The sequence below is a fragment of the Euprymna scolopes genome, chromosome 40, assembly GCF_053919585.1.
Source record: "Euprymna scolopes isolate OS-2025 chromosome 40, ASM5391958v1, whole genome shotgun sequence".
Taxonomy (NCBI): Eukaryota; Metazoa; Mollusca; class Cephalopoda; order Sepiida; family Sepiolidae; genus Euprymna; species Euprymna scolopes.
In genome coordinates this window covers 34418736-34441394 of record NC_136521.1, presented here as the reverse complement: position 1 = coordinate 34441394, position 22659 = coordinate 34418736, and the positions used below count along the sequence as shown (strand labels likewise).

General features: G+C 34.2%; 2 protein-coding genes across 7 annotated transcripts in view; one reads left to right on the top strand and one right to left on the bottom strand.

Moving 5' to 3' along the window:
• Positions 1-22659, bottom strand: part of LOC145265482 (S-phase kinase-associated protein 1) — a 147713-nt gene that overhangs the window by 20578 nt on the left and 104476 nt on the right. The gene's annotated exons all lie outside the window — the stretch shown is intronic.
• Positions 16860-22659, top strand: part of LOC145265479 (uncharacterized) — a 50804-nt gene continuing 45004 nt past the window's right edge. Inside the window, exon 1 of one of the 5 annotated variants that reach the window (XM_080121347.1) lies at positions 16860-17086. The gene's annotated coding sequence lies outside the window, so the exon portion shown is untranslated. Of the gene's footprint in view, positions 17087-17177; positions 17217-17825; positions 17848-17928; positions 18111-19309; positions 19996-22659 lie in introns of those variants that run through there. The other 4 variants (XM_080121350.1, XM_080121351.1, XM_080121349.1 and 1 more) reach the window with 4 other exon arrangements.

Genomic DNA, 22659 nt, shown 5'->3' with positions numbered 1-22659 from the left:
AAAAAAATTATAATGTTGAATTATACACGATTTCAAAGTTAGGTTAGGGTTAGTTTATAGAAGATAAATGATGGTATTGCCGCCCTAAGCAGAATGTGTAATGTCGCTAAATAGGGGGTTGCGGGTAATATGAGAAAAATAAGGCATTCAAAACGTTTCTTATCTTAAATATTATTACACGAGGAGTCATTTCGAGTAAAACTTTAATTTATTCTACCCATATTAACTAGGAAAATGCACGATTAAAATGTGTAAACATTTTAATCGTGTAAAAATTTAGATGACACACTTGCAATAAGCAGCCTTCAGTGAAGGCTGCCTTCACCTTGCGATCAAAAACCAAGATCGAGTGTAACGGAACGGAATGCATGAAAAAAAAAACATGATAAATAATTTAAACAACTTTTACATCATCATCATTATTTATTTATTTATTTTTTTTTTTTTTCATAATTTAGAATGGCAAATAATTTAAGCGAGTTTTAATCAACTTTTTTTCGGAGTGAACTGAGGCAAAGCTGACTAGTCAGAACCGACGGAACATGACAATTTAAACAATTTTTACCCATGTAATTTAGAATGACAAAATAATTAAAACAACTTTTAAACAATTTTATTTTTTTAGATGTAATTTTAAATGACAAATAATTTAAACAACTTGTAAAAGGTGTTTAAATTATTTGTCATTCTAAATTATATATATATATATATATATATATATATATATATATATATATATATATATATATATATATAATTTGAAATAAAAATTGTTTAAAAGTTATTAAAATTATTTGTCATTTTTTTTTTTCTAATTTCGTTCCGTTACACTCGATCTTGGTTTTTGATCGCAAGGTCAAGGCTGTTTCATGCTTACGAAATTGCAAGTGTCAGCCATCTTGATTCTGACACGATTGAAATGTGCAAACATTTTAATCGTGTCTTTATTGAGTTTTGATGGATAAAATAAATTAACATTTTACCCGAAATGACTCCTGATGTAATAATGTTTAAGATAAGAAACATTTTTAATGCCTTAGTTTTCCCATATCACCCGAAAACCCTATTTAGCGACTTTACCACAGAATGCAATATAAATTGAGGCGATAAAAATGTTTTTTTTTCTTTATTTATTTCTTCAAGATTATTGCATGATGAACTGTTTATAGTTAAAATATATTTAATATAAAATATATTTTAATATAATAGCATAATCGAGGTGTTTACAAGATGGCGTTATATTTAAACTAACACCTGAAAGTAGGTTATTATGTAAAAAGAAAACAGTTTACGTTACCTAAAACGAAACAAGCACTTTCATCGTCCCAGAAAGCAATTTTAATAACTGAAAAGACCGAAAGAAAGTGTTTGTTTTTTTACTTGGGGGAAGGCTACTGCGGGAAATTTATTCACTGAGTCCCGTGAAGGTTATCCCACGTGGTTCAGTGAATAAATTTCCCGCATTCTGCCAAAAAATGTCCTTATGGCAAGCACTAAAGGCTTAATTAATACTAGAGAGAGAGTACAGAAATAAGAGAAAATTAGAATAAGAGAACTTACTGCGTAAAACAATGATTTCGTTTTTTTTTAACCTTTCTTTTTTTTATCTTTATATATATGTGTGTGAGTCCTTTTTTTTTTTTTTACATATACATTTTCTTCACGCCACTCCAAATCGATCTGTCCTCACTTCAGTGACAGAATCCTTGAAAGTTCTTTTGAAAATAATCCTTGAATTTGAAAACTCAATGTTGTTTGGTAAAACCTTCGTTTGTCCTTCTTGTCAGATGAAATTCTCACTGGTTACAACATGGAAAGACATTTCGGTTTCCACACGCCGACATTTAATCGCATCTCGTGCGTCCAGTTTATAGATCAATTCTTCTTAGAATTGATTCTTTCTTTTCTTTTCGAGTCAACCAACTTGATTCGACTCTTACTGAAACTCATTATTCATTCCTATGAACAATGAAATAACTTTTACTATTTTTAAGACTTGAGTGTCTGAGTAGGACCAGAGCTCGTAACTTGCGTGTTACCCTCATGGAATCTCTGTCCAAAACTGACTTTCGCTCCGCTCTCTAGTGCACTTGTTGAATTTTCGCGGGAAAAATATCTCTTAGTAGAACCAATTGTGGCGTGATTCTTTCAGCAGCAGCAGCAGCAGCTCGTTAAAAAGACGTAAAGTTAAAGAAGGAAAGAAGGGAGGAAAGATAAAAGACAACGACGAAAAGAAGGAAGAAATTAAATTTCTGACACTACTCGAGGATAAGGCTTAATGAATGCAAGGTAGTACTGAAATAATCGTTAATGATGCAAATTGGATGGAATCTGATTATTTATGAGGACGAATTAACAGCAACTTGTTTGCATTAGATTTGAAGGCTACCATGTTGCATTTAGCCGGCAAGCAGTGTTCCAAAGGCAGGCCGTTCTGAGAAACAAGCTTTGTTCATGGAATTTGCGTTTACATTTAGGCACAAATAGAGAGTGGGGGAAATCATATATAGTGGTTTTAGCTAGTTGAGTGTTTTTGTAAAAGTTTGGCAAGGGGAGACCATAGATTGGAGTTCAGACGAGCACTTACCATGAAAACAGCAATAGAGCAGAGACAAACTTGCAATGTCTCTTCTGTGGAAAGAAGGTTGCAAGGAAGAAAAACGGGCACTACCTATTAATTTTTTAAGCCAGTTTTGAACACTATCAAGGCAGGATAGAGCATGTCGAACAACTCCTGCCTAGGGCACACTTGGCTCTTATACAGATAAAGGATTGCATCGGCAGTGAGATACTTACTGGAGCAGTAGAGTGATCCAACCATCTCCCCAGTGATCTTGGCAACCGATTTGATGTATGTGTTCCATTCAGGAGTGAAGGTCAGTCCCAGAAGCTTGTCAATACATGGCGCTTCCCCAAGAGTAGAGCCATTATATTTCAATTGGAGTGTTGTGGGGATCAGAGCGATTATGATGAAAGGAGAGAAGGTTGGTTTTCGATGCATTAAAATTAACCAACAGCCTTTTTCCCCATTGCACCATGTTCTCAAGATAAGAAGAGAGAGAATCAGAAAGATCTTTGTCATTGCTGGCCTTTGAAGTGTCACCATAGATTGTCGTGTTGTCTGCATAAATGTTTACAAATGATCTCAGAATGTGATTTGAAAGATCATTGATGAAGATCAGGAACAGGGTTGGACTCAGGGTGAAACCCTGAGGTACACCAGCATTAATACAATGAGTTCTTGGTTTCTGACATCAAGCCTATCAAAGAGAAATGATTTTATAGCTGAGAGGACATTCCCAGCTATTCCATAGCTGGCGATCTTGCGAAGCAAACCTTTATGCCACACTCTATCAAAAACCTTTGATATGTTAAGAGCTACTGCTCTAAAGATAAAGCCTCCATCAAGTGATTTGCTAATCCTGTGTGATATAACAGTTAGCACATCAGCTGCAGATCATGCAGAACGGAAACAATACTGCATGTCACTGAGCAGGTTATTTTTGCCAAGGTGGCTGACCACTTATCTGTTTATCACAGTTTCCAGCGACTTACTCATGATGCACAGGAGACTGATTGGTTTGTAGTGAAAGGAAGATGATTGATCATTGGAATTTTTAAATACAGGGAAGACTGATGAAGTTTTCCAAGGTGTTGGGAAGCATTTCGCATTAAGGCAACGTTTAAACAGCATTGTAACTATGAGAGCTAGTTCTGGTTGAAGCGTTTTGAGCATTATGATTGGAATACCGTCGGGGTCAGTTGCTTTACTAGAATCAAGGTTTTTTTTTTAATATATTTTGGCAACATCATGTACAGAAATTTGTATGTCGCTTAATCTTTTTTTAGTTACAGGAGAGTATACAGGGGTGAGGGGGGGAGGTAGGTGGCCCTGATTGCAAAGGGTAGAATATACTGCAAAGTTCTTGGCAAAAAGTTTTGCTTTGTCAGATGCTGATGAGATTACTTCAGATCCATTGATGATGATAGAGGACATGCTTCAGTTCAGGACCCTGTTTGTTATTCACCACAAATTATCAATAAAAAGGAAGGAGATGAAAGAAATAATTTTAGTTTTTTAAATAAATTATTTTTATAATTCATTACAAGATTTTAATTCGTTTCATGAGACATTGTTTTTATGTTCCAGGTTTATAATTTATAAAGACATGATTGTTTTTGTATCACTCAAAAGATGAGAAAAGGGTACAAATCCAGTGTACAACTGTAATGTAACCGTTACGCTCGAATCGTGTACATTACAGTTTATCTTGGACCTCACACCGTTTGACATCGTTGAAAGGAACAAACAAATAAAAATAAATAAATCCGACTCAGCTTTTCTTTCTTCTTTTAAACGCAAGTCGTTTATTACCGTTTTTTTCTCCCCCGTCTAGACACCAGCTTAAAAGTCTCTCACGGCCACATATCCATCTCACCTGGCATGCGTTTTTCTTTCTGATCCACTGCAATAATCAATTATTAACGCCTCATAAGCTTAGAACAAACTTACTACTCTTTATAGAATAAAGTCAGTCTTATTTTTATTATTTAGTACTTATTTTAGTACTTATATTTACTTTTTCACATGTTATAACTGTTTAAACATTTATTCCAGTCTTGCAAACCTCCAGCCAAGTTTATTTTCAAATTTTAAAACTTTAGTAATTCATAACAATAAAACTGGATATACTACTAAAACAGTCCAAACACAAATTTATAAAAATATGTTCAAGTCAAAACTGTTTATTCCAAATTTCTCTCTAAATAAAACAAGATATTTGCTATGTTAAAATGAGTATGATTTATAATAATTTCGGGTATTTTTTCCTGCTGTTTTTACAACCTCCAAGATTCTATAATATTGAATTACTTCCCTTTATTTTAAGTTTCCAATTGTGATGTAATAAACTTCATCTATATATTATCTATAAATTAATACAATAGCGTGTGTGTTCTTTTGTGTGTCACACTTATATCTGAGTCTTTTAATTGTTATGTTCTTCTATTTCTTTGTCATAATTTTACTAAGAATTCTTCATAATATAGAAAAAAAACTAGAATTACCTCCCTTTTCATCTTATTTCCCTTTCCTTACAATTTAAATAAGGCCCTGTCTCATTGGTCAAAGGTGCCGCTCATCGACCAATCACGGCAACGTATTTATCAAGCGGGACTAAGGACTCCCTTTAAACGCCCTCTTTAGTATGAACATCAGTGGAGAAAAGACGTATTATTCCATCTCTCTATTTCTTAACTTGAAAGGAGCCGTCACTCAAGACGTTAAAAGAATTTTTTGGACTTCTTAAAAAGCCAAAAATGCAATTGCTTTGTAACTTACTTATTTTACGTTTGTATTTTACGTTTGTGTTAAATACACTTTTATTGTTCTACGACTTGTATTCGTGTTTCTTTTTCGTGTGAGTCCAAAGTGTTGTGTTGAAACACAACAATAAGTTTTGGTTTCAACTATAGCTGGTGGCACTAAAGTCATCTATTATTATTATTATTATTATTATTTATAAAAAATACTTTTATCAAGAATTCTTCATAAGTTTTGGTTTTGGTTTCGATCAAGTTATATATATATATATATATATATATATATATATATATATATATATATATATATATATATATACACACACACATATTTTTTTCATAAGTTTTTATTTTGGCTTTGATTCAAGCTAATGCCCCAAATCATATGGATATTATTATTTTTTTTGGAAATCGCAACTTTATAATATCTAAACATTGATAGAACATAAACTCTATAATAATATATACAAAATCTGCAAGAATTAAAATATCATATTTAAGTGTAGTTTACGACCGAGCTTTACCGGGTGTTCATGCTAGTTTAGATAAATACTTTTGCAGTTTTCATAAAAAAGCTACAATAATATCGGAGCGTCTCCATTTACATTGAACATCTAGAGAATGCCAACATCAATATATTACATATGAATGAGTCCCCTGTGGAATTTCCACAGGTCCCACTTGTTAATATTACTATGATAGTTTGTGTGTTATTTTGTGAGTTACGCATAGATTTTTTTTCTTCCGAGTAACTACCGTTTAATTGTTATGACCTTCCATTTCTTGTAATAAATAATTTTACCAAGAATTCTTCATAACTTTTGGTTTCAGTTTCGATTATAGCTGATAGCACCCATGTCATTTAATTTTTTTATAAATAATTTTACTAAGAATTTTTCATACGTTATGGTTTCGGTTTCAAGTTGAAAGAACTCAAGTTATACATATATACGTACATATATATTTTTCTTTGGAAGTTTTAATTTCGATTTCGATTCAAGCTGATGCATCCAAGTCATATAGATTTATTTTTTATTTTTGAAATAATAACATTATAATATATAAGAATCGATAGAAAATTGACTCTATAATAATATATACGAAAGCTGTATAAAGTAAAATATCATTTTTAAGCATAATTTACAACCGGGCTAGCTTAGATAACTTCTTTTGCAGTTTTAATAAAAGAGCTATAATAATATCAGGGCATCTCCATTTAAGCTGAACATGCATAGAATGCCAACATCAATATATTACATATGAAAGAGTCTGTGGGAGCCTTTTCTAGTCTCACACAAAAACACGTGTTCACATCTCAAGCTATATTATTTGTCATATACATACGCGCACACAAACATACGTGCGCACGTCCACACACATAGATATATTAACGTTCGCATACATCCACTCACATTCACGTGTATACACACGCACGCTAACATACACGCTAACGTACTCACATACGCACACACACAAGGGCAACGTCACTTCCTCTTTCAAAGGAAATCCACACATGTGTAAAAGACCACCAGAAACCCCTATAAAAGCAAGAGCAATAAGCAGCTTCCTCCTTTTTCGGATCAGCTTCCAAGCTGAACGGTTCAGCGAACCAGCCGCCTCCCTTTCGGGAAGCGCGCGCCCGTGCACGTTAGTCCCCTGCTACTGTATGTGTGGGGGCAAGAGTTAACAGACAGTATGTACACCTTACACGTTTTCTATCTCCATGGCCTGGATTGACCTTTTTTCATTTTCCCTTTCTATACTACAATAGACTTTCCTTCTCACCAGTAAACAGCAAGAGACGCACGCCCAACTAAACGCATGATGTAACCTTTTCTTTCATGTGTTTCTTCACGAAATAAATTCTTGTTCGTTTAATTCAATTTAACACGTAATTCATCTCTTTCTCAATTCAATTCATTATTCCTAATTTTCACCACCTCAACAAATTAGTGACACCCGAACGTGAGATGAACACACATTTCCTTCTAAACCACAAGTCTCACAACAAACCGGCGACCATGACGAGACGTGAAACGAACAAGCATGGTGACCCTACCTTTTTGAAATTGTTTCGAGCGAGACGCGCGTTTTATTTGATAAAGAAAAAAACGGACTTTTCAACAAAGAAAAACAAGTGAACTACTACAAACAACAATGACGAGACCCCTCGTCAGACTCTGCAGAAAAATAAACACGGAGCTGTCGACTTCATACCGAATTTAAAAAAAAATTTGAGCTCGACAAACATTTTTCGCGGTTTCCTGACATTACCTTGCAACAAACATGAGGAGCTAAATCACATAGGCCTATGCAATTCTCTTCCGCACAGCAGACGCAACAACAAAGAAACATTTACATGACATCCCTATCAACACATAGGAAGAAGCTGAATTAACAATGAGTTGAGATGCACCACGCACACGGATAAACTCACAACTGGAAGTTTCGAAGACAATGGCAACTGGAAACTCGTTCAACACGAACGAATGCACAGCAAACGCCCGTACAGACAATGTACACACACAAATGCAGACTCACATGCGAATACAATGGCAACTTGAAACATGTTCAACACGAACGAATGCACAACAAACGCCCTTACAGACAATGTACACACACTACCGCGGAGTCATTTGAGAAGACACTGTCAACTTGACACACGACGTCAACACGAAACAAAAATTTTTCTTCCAAACGAACAATTCACTTCATTGTCCAAGCAACTCGTTGCACATGTCAGCATACAACAAAAACCAAACAAACAAATTTCAGCCTAAAAAAAGAGTAAACGCCTTTTCCACGCGTAAGTAAATACTTTTTTTTACGAACACACTCCGTTTTTGACGTTTTTTTTAAACAAACACACCAACAGCAAAAAAAAAAACAGGACGAAAAGTCAATTGCCGAAAATATTACTTTAAAAAAATGAATAGATATATACACTGCATATTTTTTTCTCTCCTAGGAAGGGGAGTATTGTGGGAGCCTTTTCTAGTCTCACACAAAAACACGCGTTCACATCTCAAGCTACATTACTTGTCATATACATACGCGCACGCTAACATATGCATGCACGTCCACACACGTAGATATATTAACATTTGCGTACATACACTCACATTCATGTGTATACACACACACGCTAATGTACACACATGTACTCACATACGCGCACACGTATGCACACAAGGGCAACGTCACTTCCTCTTTCAAAGGAAATCCACACATGCGCAAAAGACCACTGGAAACACCTATAAAAGCAAGAGCAATAAGCAGCTTCTTCCTTTTTCGGACCAGCTTCTGAGCTGAACGGTTCAACGAACCAGCTGTCTCCCTTTCGGGAAGCGTGCACCCGTGCACGTTAGTCCCCTGCTACTGTATGTGTGGGGGCAAGAGTTAACAGACAGTATGTACACCTTACACGTTTTCTTTCTCCATGGCCTGGATTGACTTTTTCTCATTTTCTCTCTCTCTCGCTATACTACAATAGACTTTCCTTCTCACCAGTAAACAGCGAGAGACGCACGCCAAACTAAACGCGTGCTGTAACCTTTTCTTTCATGTGTTTCTTCACGAAATAAATTCTAGTTCGTTTAATTCAAGTAAACGCGTTGTTCGTTCCTTCCTCGAGACAATTCATTTTCCCTATTTTGCACCACCACCACAAGTCTGTTGTGAAATTTCTACAGGTCCCACTAGTTATTATTATTATTATTATTTTTATTTATTTATTTTTTTTTTACTCCCTAGGAGTTCTAACAATTCATCAGAGATTACTCACTGACACTAATTGGTGGTGTTCCTGGAGTCTGGATGATAACAATCTCCCCAGATTTCCAATACTCTCCACGTTTTTCGATAAACTTTGCAAATGAATTTGCAACAGCCGTTTACCATTGACCTCTAGCTGGCAATGACCATTGGTCATTCCTGGAACTTGAGTAGCAATAAGTCTCCCTAAGGTCCCAGTTCTCCTTGCACGCATGAGTGGAGGTCTGGCCAGTACTTTCACTCCTCGGTTTTTTCATCCTCCTTCACTTTTCTTAACTATTTGGTGTGATGTCAGTTTATGCCAGTACTAATAATTGTTTTTTGGTGGGGTAGGTTAATTTATGATTATGAAGTTTCAGTTTTCTTTGTTGCATGTTGTGTTCTTTTGTTTTTATTATTTCTTTTTAAGGGGTAAAGTACACTGGATTAGGTTTTAAAAAAATACCAACCGTATAATAACATAAAATAGAATTTTGCTAAAACAAAACAGACATTTTTTATATTTAATAAAACATAAACATAGGGTTTTCGTTACACATTTATTGAATTAAATTAAATAAAACACAAAATAGTTCTGTTTTTTTTTAAAACAAAAAAGGCATTTTTAATTTTTACTAAAACATAATCATGAGCATGCATGTGAATTTTGATAAAATTATTTTTTTCTTTCAAAAGTTTAAATTTTCAAAAGTCAAAACATACATTTATTGTTGTGAGATTTTCAATTCTGAAATCGCATTTGTCTGCCCCTGCTATGTACTCTCCAAATGTCCCAACTGAAAAAAAAAAAGTTGTACGTCGCACATTTCTGGAGATAGTTGCAGATCAATTTTTTTTTTTAATATGTTGTCTTAAGCTGAAACAATATTACGTGTTTAACTGCTATGTCGAAAATAGTAATATATCCAAAAATTACAAACATTCATCAAGTAGAAAATTATTATTCATTAAAAGTAATTTTTATGGAAAATTAGGTAAAATTGCATTTTTCTTAGACGTTATAAAGTAGGCAGTAGGAGGCTATACACAGGGGACATAACTTTGAAACGAATATTTTAGATAACTTCTTTGTGGCTACAACATTTGTCGTTTATAGTGATAGATTTTATTTTACTAAAAACATTAACAGTTATTCTACTTGATGAATTTTTGTAATTTTTGGGTATATTACTATTTTCGACATGACAATTAAGTACGTAATATTGTTTTTGCTTAAAACAACATATTTAAAAAAAAAAAACAGTTCGTCTTAACAAGCGTTCAATTTCTTGAGTCAAAACACCTCTACATATGTTTCGCACTTCACACACAAAGCATTAAAATATAAAAATAAAAGATACATTTTTATTATTTTACATTTCTATAAACGAAGTTATAGGAACTCACTCAGGGTTACCAAGTATAGGAACACACGCGGAGTCCTATTTGTAAGGGTGTGAGTCGGTGTTCAATTCATAATCAGGATCTATCAATTTTTAGGACCAAGGTTGCAGATGCTGAAATTTCTTAGTCAAAAGTAGGAGGGTTCCTGCAGGACCACACAAGGTAAATTTAGAAAGATCGCCGATTAATAGGTTTTCACCAAGGCACATCTTCACATAAATAAAAATAAAAATATAGAAATAACTCCAGAAAATAATGACACTTGACAAAGAACTTGAAATCACTGTATTCCGATGCTTCCGTTCAGTCTCAAAAGAGGCAGCTGCACGTGTAATTTTGAGGCAAGAGTTGCACAATCTCCAACCACACCTCTTCTGAATCAGCACTGCTTGAGTCCAGTGGCAAGGAAAAGTTCAGGATGACTGGAAACAATGCCGAGATAAGCAGAAAACACATACAGCACCTGGAAGTCTCAAATGGTCACCCATCTGGTACTGGCCAGGCTCATCAATGCTTACCTTCAGTGATCCGATGAGAACCGGTGTATCAAATGTGATTATGCCGTATTAACATGAAATAAACAATATTTATTTAAGAATATTAAGTCAAGAATATTAGTTTTAATTGTTCAACATAAGTGTTTTCTTGTGTGGAGAGTTTATAATGAAAGATTAGCAAAGTGCAGATTTTGTGAGAATGGCACAAGGTTTAATATTACTGATTTTTATGGTTAGAGTGTCACACATGGCTTGGAATTAATGCGATTATTTTCAGAGAATAGCAGTCCATAATCATGAGTGTGAAAGCGTGCGTTTGTGTTAATCTCGTATGAACAGTAGTTCGAAATAAAATTGTTTAAAAAAGAGAATTCAATCCTCGTTGAATGTGGCAACTTTCCACAATGGGTATTTTTTGGTCTGTAGCATGCGTAAAGTCCATGATGGGTATTTTACCTCTCAAGGACGGAGTTCCCTTCAGCATGTGCTGTGGTTCAGAGTTTGGAGAGAAAACTAATTTGATTTTTCATGGCAAATCTTTATATAGAGATGTTCTTGAATGTTCCAGCCAGTTTGCTGTATCTCTATGTGAGAAAACGTAACATAGCTCCTTTGTTTTATGTGTGCGGTGGTCGTATCATGACATTGTGTGTTTGCGCGTTCTCCATATGCATAGTCGTTGAAAATGGTGATTGCCATGAAAATGTTCCTACCGGAGATTTGTTCCAGACGTATGTAACGGTCGCTACAAAGTCTTCCATATTTACATTAACTGTATTCCTTTCCGCCATCTTTGTTTTGGAAGGGCAATTGTTAGAGACTGCCATCTGATGAAATAAAAAGTAGGGGGACAAGTAAAATCGAAGTGTTGAGGCGAAAATTTAGCCTTATGTTCAATGCAGTGTAGTAGTAAAATCATTAAAAATCGTAAATTTTGATTTTCTTAGTTTTAAATAAAACTACTTGATCGATTTACGTGATTTTGGAAATATGACATTTTCGTCTTGCAACAACTACATAGACCATAAGCGCCAATCTGAATAAACACCGAAAATACTATTTGAAAGAAAAAAAAACGTGGTAACTAAGCAATAAGTACAAACACCAAAATGATTTTTTAGTTTAATTATTTTTTACTGCACAATAATTTATATCAGTATAAAATAGGTTAAATTTAAACAACAAAAAAAAATTGTGGTTTGTATTACTGTGCACATAGATTCGAAAAAGTTGTCAAAAAACAAATATATAACAAATAAATGTTATCAAAGGCAAGATAAGTTACTCTTCTGCCTATCTGAAAAAGTTTTACTCACTTTAAAACGTGGAATCGGTTCGGAAATCATACAGTGTTTATCAACATATGTGAAAAAAGATAAATGATGGCGAACCCTTAGTTGAATACGTTAAGTTTGGGAAAATGAGTTCAAACTAAAAAATTATACAAAATACTGTAAGAAACCCATCGAATATATGTCAGCCTATGTCACATTAACATATATTGAGTGAGTTTCTAACGATATTTTTCAATTTTTTTTTATAAATTGTTAGTTTAGTGTTAAGTCGATAATAATCTGCAGAAATATTTGAAAAAAGACAAAAAGAAAAAAATTTAATGGGGGGGGGGCGGTGAAAGTTCACTTAAAAAAAATTTTTTTTTCATAGGAGTCACCACTTATCAAGGCCCTGAGGCCACTCGAGGATAAAGGTTATTGAATGTACAGTAATCAATGGTGTAATATCGTAGTAGTCATTATTAATGGAAATTTGGAAGCTTGGATTACTTAAGGGGGTAGTTTATCAAGAATTTGTTAATGTTAGACTTGAAGACTACCAAATTGTAGTCAACTCGGAAACAGGCAGACAGAAGAGAGTTTCACAGGCGTGCAATTTTAAGAAAGAAGCATTGCTCATAAAATCTACGTTTTGATTTAGGCACAGTTAAAGAGTGGGGAAAGTTATTGATAGTGGTTTCAATTAGATGAGTGTTTTTTGAGAAAGATTGGCGAGGGTGGGACCAGAGATTGGAGCTCACACGAGCACTTGCCATGGAAGTAACGATAAGACAGGCTCGCAATATCCCTTTTGTGGGAAAGAGGTTGCAGGGAAGAGAAAAGGGCATCCCCCACTAAGTTACAAAGTCTATTTTGAACTCTGTCAAGGCAGGATAAGCTGCTTCTAGCAGTTACTGCCTAAATGTGGCAACAATACTCCATCTCTGGACGTACTTGGCTTTTATATAGATAGAGAATTGCATCAGTAGTGAGATATCTACTGGAGCAGTAGAAAGATTCCACCATTCTTCCAGCGACCTTGGCAACAGATTTGATGTACATGTTCCATTTCAGATTAGGAGTAAAGGTCAAGCCCAGAAGCTTGTCAAAACATGAAGCTTCTCCATTTCAATTGATGTCAGATGGGGATCAGAGCATTGATAATGTAAAAATAGAAGCTTGGTTTTAGATGCATTAAAAGTAACCAGCCACCTCTTCCCCCATTGTACCATGCGCTCAAGATCCAAGGAGAGAAAATCAGAGAGAACTTGATAGATGGTAGTGTCATTGGCGTAGATGTCAACGAATGATCTAAGTATGTGTTTTGGGAGATCATTGATGTAGATCAGGAAGAGAATTGGACCCAGGATGGACCCCTGAGGGATGCCAGCATTAATACTGTGAGCATCTGATTTCTGCCCATCAACCACTACTCTTATGAGCCTATCAGAGAGAAATGATTTTATAATTGAGAAGATATTTCCAGCTATACCGTAGTTGGAAATCTTGTGAAGTAGGCTTTTATGCCATACCCTATTAAAGGCTTTTGATATGTCAAGAGCAATTGCCCTGGAGAGGAAGCCTTTGTTGAGAGATTTACTAATCCTATGAGATATAACCGTTAGCACATTTGCTGTAGATCTAGCAGAACGGAAACCATATTGCATGTCACTAAGAAGGTTTTTTTCTGCTGAGGTGGTTGACTACTTCCTTATTTAATATGGACTCTAGTAACTTACTCATGACGCACAGGAGACTTATTGGTCTGTATTAAGAGGGAGATGATCTATCACCTGAATTCTTAAATACAGAGCATACTGATGAGGTTTTCCAGGGTGTTGGGAAGCAATTCTCCTTAAGACAACGTTTAAACAGTTTTGTGAGTATTGGAGCAAGTTCTGGTTGAAGCTTTTTCAACACTATAATTGGAATGCTGTCAGGGCTAATTGCTTTACTGGAATCAAAGTTCTTGATTAGCTTGGCGACATCACGTACAGATATTTGTATGTTGCATAGCATGTTGTCAGTTATAGGAAGAAATTGGGGGGGGGGTGATGGCCTTGGTCACATAGAGTAGAATTAGCTACAAAGTTCTTGGCAAATAGGTTAGCTTTGTCCGATGTTGACAAGATGACCTCAGGTCTATTGATGATGGTTGGGTGAGAACACATGCTTCTGTTCATGATCCTGTTTGATATGTGCCAAAACTGGTGGGAACCAAGCTACTGCTCAGCTACTTTGGATTTAACGGACTGAGCATATAACTCTTGCATTTTTTATTACTCTTTTACAGTGGTTGCTGGCAGTCCTGAAAGCGGCTTTAGTCTCAGTACATCTATTACGTTGGTAACTATGGAAAAAGTGATTTCTGTGCACAATGGCAGCAGCACATTCTGGGGACAACCATGGCTGGCTGTTAGATTTTTGCTGGAATTTTTTTGGGGGTATGAATCGGTCTATACCTACAATTAACCATTCCGTCAGGTCTGATGCTATAGAGAACACATCCTTTTTAAACCTGGAACGCAGCGGTAGATCTGATATAAATGTACGGAAACTATCCCAGTCAGCCATAGAGCATTGGTATACTGTACGATGGAGAGGTATGTTTCAGGACTTATTACATTTCGTTTTTATCTTAATTGATACAACACAGAGGTCGAAAGATCCCAGTGGAGACAGAACAGAGAATGAACAGAGCTCAGGGCAAGTTGTTAGAAAAGGTCTAGGAGACTTGTGTACTGGCCGTCAAAGTTGGGCACATGGGTGGGTTCGTGGAGAAATCATGACAGAACCTCCCCTCATCATCGGTCTTGTTTGAGTGGGTTAACTATTCCACATTGTGAACATTGAAGTCTCCACAGACGTGTATGTTTGCTGAAGGATACGCAGAAAGGATGTGGTCAATCTTCTCAGATATGCTTTTAAAGATAGTAACTCCAATGTTATAGGGGCGATAAAGTGAAAATATAAACGCAGTAGTGTGAGCAAGTGCAACCCGGAAGCACGTATAGGGTAAGTTAGGATCTTCTCTTGAGATGTTCCAACCACAAGGAAATCCATCTTTAATGTAGGCACATACTCCATGCCCATGGCGATCTTGGGGGTCGGATTTAGAAGTTAAGTTAGAGTATCCTTTAATTACGAACTCATCTAGGGAAATAATTGGTCCAATGCCATGAACCATGTTTTGGTGAAAAAAAAAAAAATAAAAAATAAAAATGCGCTTCTACACTATTAGGACTAAATTTCACATGAAAACAATGGTATCTACGTATTCCTTGTATTTTAAAGATGATTATATCCAAAAATCATAAAAATCGATAAGGTAGAAAATTATTTATTAAAGAAAATAAAAATAGAATTTGATAAAAACGATCGTAAGACACAGGAGAGTTTAAAAAGGAGGTAATTTTCTGTTTTGATTTAAACAAGATGGCGGCAAATTTTCACCTACTAATACAAGTAACGTTGTTTTGATTAATAATCCACTAATATAAAGAATCGACTGCATAATTTGGAAGCTACCATTGTGACTTATTAGAATTGACAAAAACAAAATCAGTTGAAACCATTATCGACTACAAAATCTCGTCCCGATAATGTAGGAGCGACAAAAAAAAAAAAAAAAAAAAAGAAAAGAAAAGAAAGAAAACTCACTGATGTCGGTTTACGCCAACGAATTAAACAGCAACAGGTCCCCCCCACAAACCACTACTATTACTACTACTGCTACTACTACTACTGCCCTTTTGGTCAAGATCAAAGTGTAGTATCTGTTCTTCAGATGCTGCACTTTCATTTCTTGTTCTCTTTCGGTGGAGGAGAGCGGTCCTTCACGACTGAGACAATTTGGTAATCATCAAGAAAGAGAGAGCCTGTTTCCTCCGTTTAACTATAGGTGGCGTTACTCTGTCTGTCCACCCAGTTACGGAAGCACAAATGTATATAATGGCACACTTGAAATAAAAATAAATGTTTTTGTTATATTTTAATTTTAAACATGTTTTTTTCTTTTTAGCAAACATATTTAAGTTTTATTTTTCCAAACATTTACGTTTTGTTGCTTGTTTATTTTCAAACATTTACGTTTTTTTTTGTTTTTACGGTTTTTTTTTGCAAGCATAAACTAAATGTTTTTGCTATATTTTTCTTTTAAACATATTTATGGGTACAACCGTTTTTCCGCGAGTATTTTTTACGCTCTTATAATAATAAAAAAAAAAAAAAAAAAAATCAACGTTTTTCTTTTTTATGGACCCCCCTTTTTTTTTTTAATTTTTTTCTTCACTTATTTTACCTTTTCCGCGAGTATTTATATATATATATATATATATATATATATATATATATATATATATATATATATATATATATATATGTGTATATATATATGCGCGTGATCAAAGAAAGAGCCCACACACACACACACACACACAAACGTAAATATGTTTGAAAAAATAAAACTTAAATATGTTTGCTAAAAAACAAAACAAAAAAAATGTTTAAAATTAAAATATAACAAAAACATTTATTTTTATTTCAAGGGTGCCATTATATACATTTTGTGCTTCCATAACTGGGTGGACAGACAGTAACGCCACCTATAGTTAAACGGAGGAAACAGGCTCTCTCTTTCTTCATGATTACCGACAATTTTTTTTATTTTTGTACCTTTTCTCCACGTTAAAAAACGACCCTGGTGTCTAACTCTGTCCCGTGGGGAGGCATAGTAAATAGGTACTACTACTACTACTACTACTACTACAAAACAAGTGATCCAAAAGCACGTGTTTTCATTTCAATTCCGAATAACCCACTAATACTTTTCACATGGTAAGATAAAAAAAAAGTATCTTTTTATAAGTTACTATTAATTGGAGAACTTTTTTTTTTTTTTTTTCGTTACTAAAGCACGACGGGTTGTTTATTTTATATGTGGCGGGCTAAAACAGCTCCCCCAAAGGTACTAGAAACGTTTTTTTTTTTTTTTTTTTTTTTACTTAACACTTACTTTTAAAATGACGATTACCTGGGTTTTCGGGTATGCTGTAAACGAATATGACATTCAAATTTGGGGCAGACAAGTAGTTTTCTGGATATTAAGACATTTTCTTTTTCCAATATATTACTTAATAAATGTCAGTGTCGTTCGTTCGCTATCCTTAACATGACGAGAGGGTGGAAAAACATGACCACCAGTAAAAATATAACGGATTACGTTGGATAATAAGGTCTTTAAACTACTTGTCTGCCTTAAATTCGTATTCAGCATAGTCGAAAAATCTATAATGCAGTGATTGCTAGAGTGTGTGGGGGTGGGGGGCTCCCCCAACTCATTTTAAACATTTCTATTCGGTTCTAATCAACAAATGGGTACAGGTTAATCAAGACATTAAAAAAAAAAAAAATGGGTACAGGTTAATCAAGACATTAAAAAAAAAGAAGGAAAATATCGAAAAAAAAAAAAGGTTATATTATACGTATCCGTTTTGGACTGAAGATCTCAGAAAAAAATTTCACATAATTTGATCGAGTAGTTTTTTTTTGTTTTTGTTTTTACAGCCGAAAAACTTTTTTATGAGAGCGCAATGAAGGTAACCATCTTTGAATTTTTTGAACACGCCACAGGGAGATAACTCCGTTTAAAGCGTCGACACTCCATCTTTAATACTAACTTTTCTTCCTAAAAATCGAAACATGACGACCTTTTTGCTCGGTATCATAACAAATTGTTTTTTCGAAGTAAAAAAAGAAAAAAAAACTACTTGATTTTATCGGAGAACTTCATATCACTATAATAATTTTTTTTTTTTTTTCAATATTTTCATTTTTTTAATGTCTTGATTAAACTGTACAGGTACCAAATTTTTTACTTTTTTCTTTTATTCAAATTAAAAAAGAAAAAAAAACTGATTAGGCCATCGATCGACGCGTTTTACATTTTAGCCAAGTTTTATCGTAAACGTTAAACGACAAAATGAAAACTTGACTGGAAAATCGACATCTTTGTAAACAAATCGAAAAAGTTTATGCATTTGGATTATCGTTACTTCTGCAGTTTACAGATCGTGCTGAAATATTAACATTATTACTTAGAAACCTGAGGAGGGGCCCTCCTTAGGAGGGCTTTGTTAACTTTTCTGTATTTTCACTTAGCAATGTAATAAACGAAAGTACGGTAAAAATTGAATTTTAACTTGAAAAATCCGATCTAAACTCGGTAATTTTTCAGCATCCAGACTGTGGTAAGTCTGGATGCTGAAAAAATACCGAGTTATCTTTAGAAAAAATTAGTCCCAATCAAGAATTTTCCCTTTTTTTGAAAGTGGGTTATCTTTACGATTACTGTTTACATTTTATTTCCGGTTTTAATTGATTTTTTTTACGGTTTCTTGTCTTTTGAATTGTTAGGTGCTTCTACACTTTATTGCCGAAATTGGGGACGCCATTTTATTTCACACACCTCTGCTCTCCAAATCCTGGGGAGACAGACTATGGCCGAAGCATGAAATAAATAAAAAATTAAACTGTTTAGAATTATTTGTTCGAAAACAACAACAACAACAAAAAAAACTATTTTATAAATCTTGCTTTCATTACAAAATTGTTTTCTTAAAATTATATTTTTTACGCAAACTTTTGAATGTTTTTCCAATTATATTTTGATAAATTTTTATACAATAAATGTTTTGTTTTCAAATGGCGCTCGCTCGCCCAGTTTAAACCATTATATGTCATTTCATTTTCTGTTTTTAATAAAAAAAATATTCCATGAAAAACATTCCCGTTTTCATTAATTAAATCGAAACATTTCCAATTAAACAATTACGGATATATGTTCTCTTTCACTTTATTTACTTTTTATCATAGTTCTTTCCGAAAGTTTAATTTTTTTTGTTACTTATTTCATGCTTCATTGCTTCGGCCATAGTTTCTCCCCTAAATTTGGAGAGCAGGTGCGTGAAATAAAATGGCGTCTCCAATTTCGGCAATAAAGTGTACAAGCACCGATGAAAGTACAGAATAGAACAAGCCCCCCCCCCTCGCTTATGTTAAATACGGCTTTTCTAAATAATCATTTAAAAAAACCGGATGTGAAGTGGAAACAGTAATCGTAATCTGAAAGTGATTTTACCGCATTAAAAACAAACTTAAAAAAAAAAAAATCTGAGCTATTGTTAAATTTTGCCCCCGTGGGGAGATAAGTGGATCGGAACTGGTTATATAATAATAATAATAATAATAATAATAATGAAATTACTTGTTCCCACATCTTGTTTAAACTATAGCAGCGGAAAACGTTTAACTATTTTGACGTTTACTGTGTTTCGATATTTATTGAATCTCAAGTCTCAACTTTGAATGTAGAAAGTGAACGTTTTGTGCTACCATAGTTTTATATAAACAAACAAAATGGCGGCACCCTTATGTTCATATTTACAATGCCTCCCCATGGGACAGAGTTAGATACCAGGGTCGTTTTTTAATGTGGAAAAAAGGAACAAAAATTAAAATTGTCTCAGTCGTGAAAGATTTCTCCTTCTTGGCTCGAAAGGGCGACAGCCTTATGTTACGAAATAAATAAATATAAAAATACTTTAGTTCGATTGTATTTGTGTAATCTGGGTAATGTTGACACTTTTCAGCTACAGAAACAAAATGGAGTTCAGAATAGTTTTATGTAAAAACAGAAACTGACTGAAACTAAAACGAATTACGAAACCATCACAGGCTTCAATAATGTGAATTATTTTTATTTGTATTTAAAAAAAAAAAATCAGTTTTATTTATTTTAAAGGTACTTATTCCAGAATACAGACCCCCAGTATTTTTCTTTTCGGAACTCCTGACTCTTTTGTCTCCCAATTTTTCGTCTGCTGAAATTTTAATCACGTGATTACGGTGTAGTGTCAATAAAATAAATCACTCATTCAAGTACCGCTTGTTATGGATTTAGCTGAATACGATTTGGTAACATAAGCGCATAAGTATCAATAAAGTGATTTTTAATATCGTGTTCAGCTAAATCCATAACAAACGGTACTTGAATGAATGGTTTATTTTATTGACGCTACTCCGTAATCACGTGATTAAATTTTGGGGAGACAAAAGAGTCAGGAGTTATTTTTTTTTGGGGGGGGGGGTAAATGTTTACTTTAACTACAACAAAACATCAACCAATAAAATTTGTTAAATTTTTCTGCTGGTTGCCATAGAACTCAACGCCCAATGAGTACCGAATTTTTATTTAAGTTTTAAGTCTTGTATGATTATTAATCGAAATAATAATAAAAAAAATGGGAAAAATGCATTTAGAGGCGCCCATTCAGGGTATCAACACTAAAAAAACAAGACTGATAGCCATCTCGTGTAATGAATGAATGCGTGAATGTAGGATTGACATGAAATTCTTAAAGATAAACTAAAATGACCGAAAAATGGGCTGAAATGACTTAAATAAATAAAAAGTAAATAACTTAGAATGACTTTAATGAACTTAAGGATGAATTGAATGACTTGAATGCTTAAAAAAATAACTGGAATCCTTCAAAAACAACTTGAATGATCTGGAGAATGACTTGAATGGCTTTAAGACTGACTGGTTGTAAAGTGGGTGATCATTTTACATTAAGTTAATACAGAAAAGTGATCCCCTACTTTATATCACAATAAGTACAGCATGTAGTAAGAACAGATACTACACTTTGAGATATTAAATCCTTTATTCATGTTAAAAATACAGTCAAAATCAACAATGAACAAAAAACTTAGGCACATGGCCAACTCAAAAGGGGGGATTGTGGGTGTCGTTGGTCATCCTTGTCACTCCAGAACTAAACAAAATCAAAAGTTTCTCCCAGCTAGTATCTTCTTTCACCATAATACCACATTCACCCTTTCGTACTGGGGAACGTCCTACTTAACTCCCAATTTTTAAAACTTTTTTTTTTTGACGTGTAAAAAAACAAAAAAGATAACAAAAATGGTACAATAATTCATTTGTGTTGAGGACGGGGGAAGAAAAAAACTAAAGGTGATTAGTAGGACCCTTCTAACCCTATCTAGTTGATAGACTGCCCGTTCCACTAGATTTGTAAAAGGAACCTCGCTTCTGCGGGTCAGTCTCTAAGTGGGGATGCCCTCTAGATGTGGGTGAATATCTTGGTCAAAAGGCCAAGAAAAACTTAAAAAGCTAAGAACAGCATCTGTTAACAACAGACCTTTGATCTTAACCAAAAAGGCCAAGCACAAAAGTGTTACGGACAGACTGACCGACCGACCGGAGTGATTTTTAGAGTCGCTTGCACGCGACTAAAAACCCCAAAAACTATCGAATCAATTAAAATTTTGCTCTAGCATTTTAATTGAATAAATGCATGTATATATAGTTTTTTTAATTATAACATTCTAATAAATTTTTATTTAATAAATTATTTGGTTTTCTTAGTAACAAAGTGGCCATTTTATCATATGGGAATTATCACCAGGCACGTGACCGCCTTTCTTATTTTAATTTTTTTTTTATTTACGAAGGAGTCACCACTTATCAAGGCCCAGAGGCCACTCGAGGATAAGGGCTTATGAGTGTACAGTAATCAATGGGACAATATCGTAGTAATCTATATATATAAAAGCGAAAATGTGTGTTAGTGTGTGCACTTTTTGTGTATGTCCGCCAAAAGTTTTTTCGCTGGGCTTCTCGGTCAGCTCACTCTTTAACATATTTAAACAGGGTTATTACTTCGTTTATTGTTTTGTTTAGATTTATCCCCCCCCCGCCCGAGCACACACACCTCTAAAACACCCAAGCAACGCCGGGTACCCCTGCTAGTCATTAATAAAGGAAATTTGGTAAATTGTATTACTTAAGGGAATGGCTTACCAAGAACTTGTTTACGTTGGACTTGAAGACGACCATATTGTAGTCAGTTGGAAAGCAGGAAAACGGGACAGAGTTCCACTTTCTTCATCAACCTTTTCCACTTTCCTTTCTTTCTTCGCTGGTTTAGTAGCAAGTATATTTCTTTCTCTTTTTAAAATGTCTTGCATTTTATTTTCGTTATCGCTATCCTATTTACTTTGTTAACTGACTATAGATTTTCATCCCTTTCTTTAAACTTTCTTTCTGAGTGAGTTTTAACAATAAAACTCTAAATTTTCACGTAAATAACAAAGAAATAAAATTGCTTGATTTGTTGTTTTAACATTTTGTTGGGTTAGAATGCTCATTAAGGCCCTTTCGACGACATTAATTTTGGGCACTAAAACCAACACTTTTGCTATAGCATTTTAACCTAATACTACCGTGTTTTCATATTGTAACATTTTTTAATATTAAATATATTTAAAAAAATATACTTTTTGGAAAGTTGATTTTTTGCAACATTTTTATTTGGTGTTCAGGC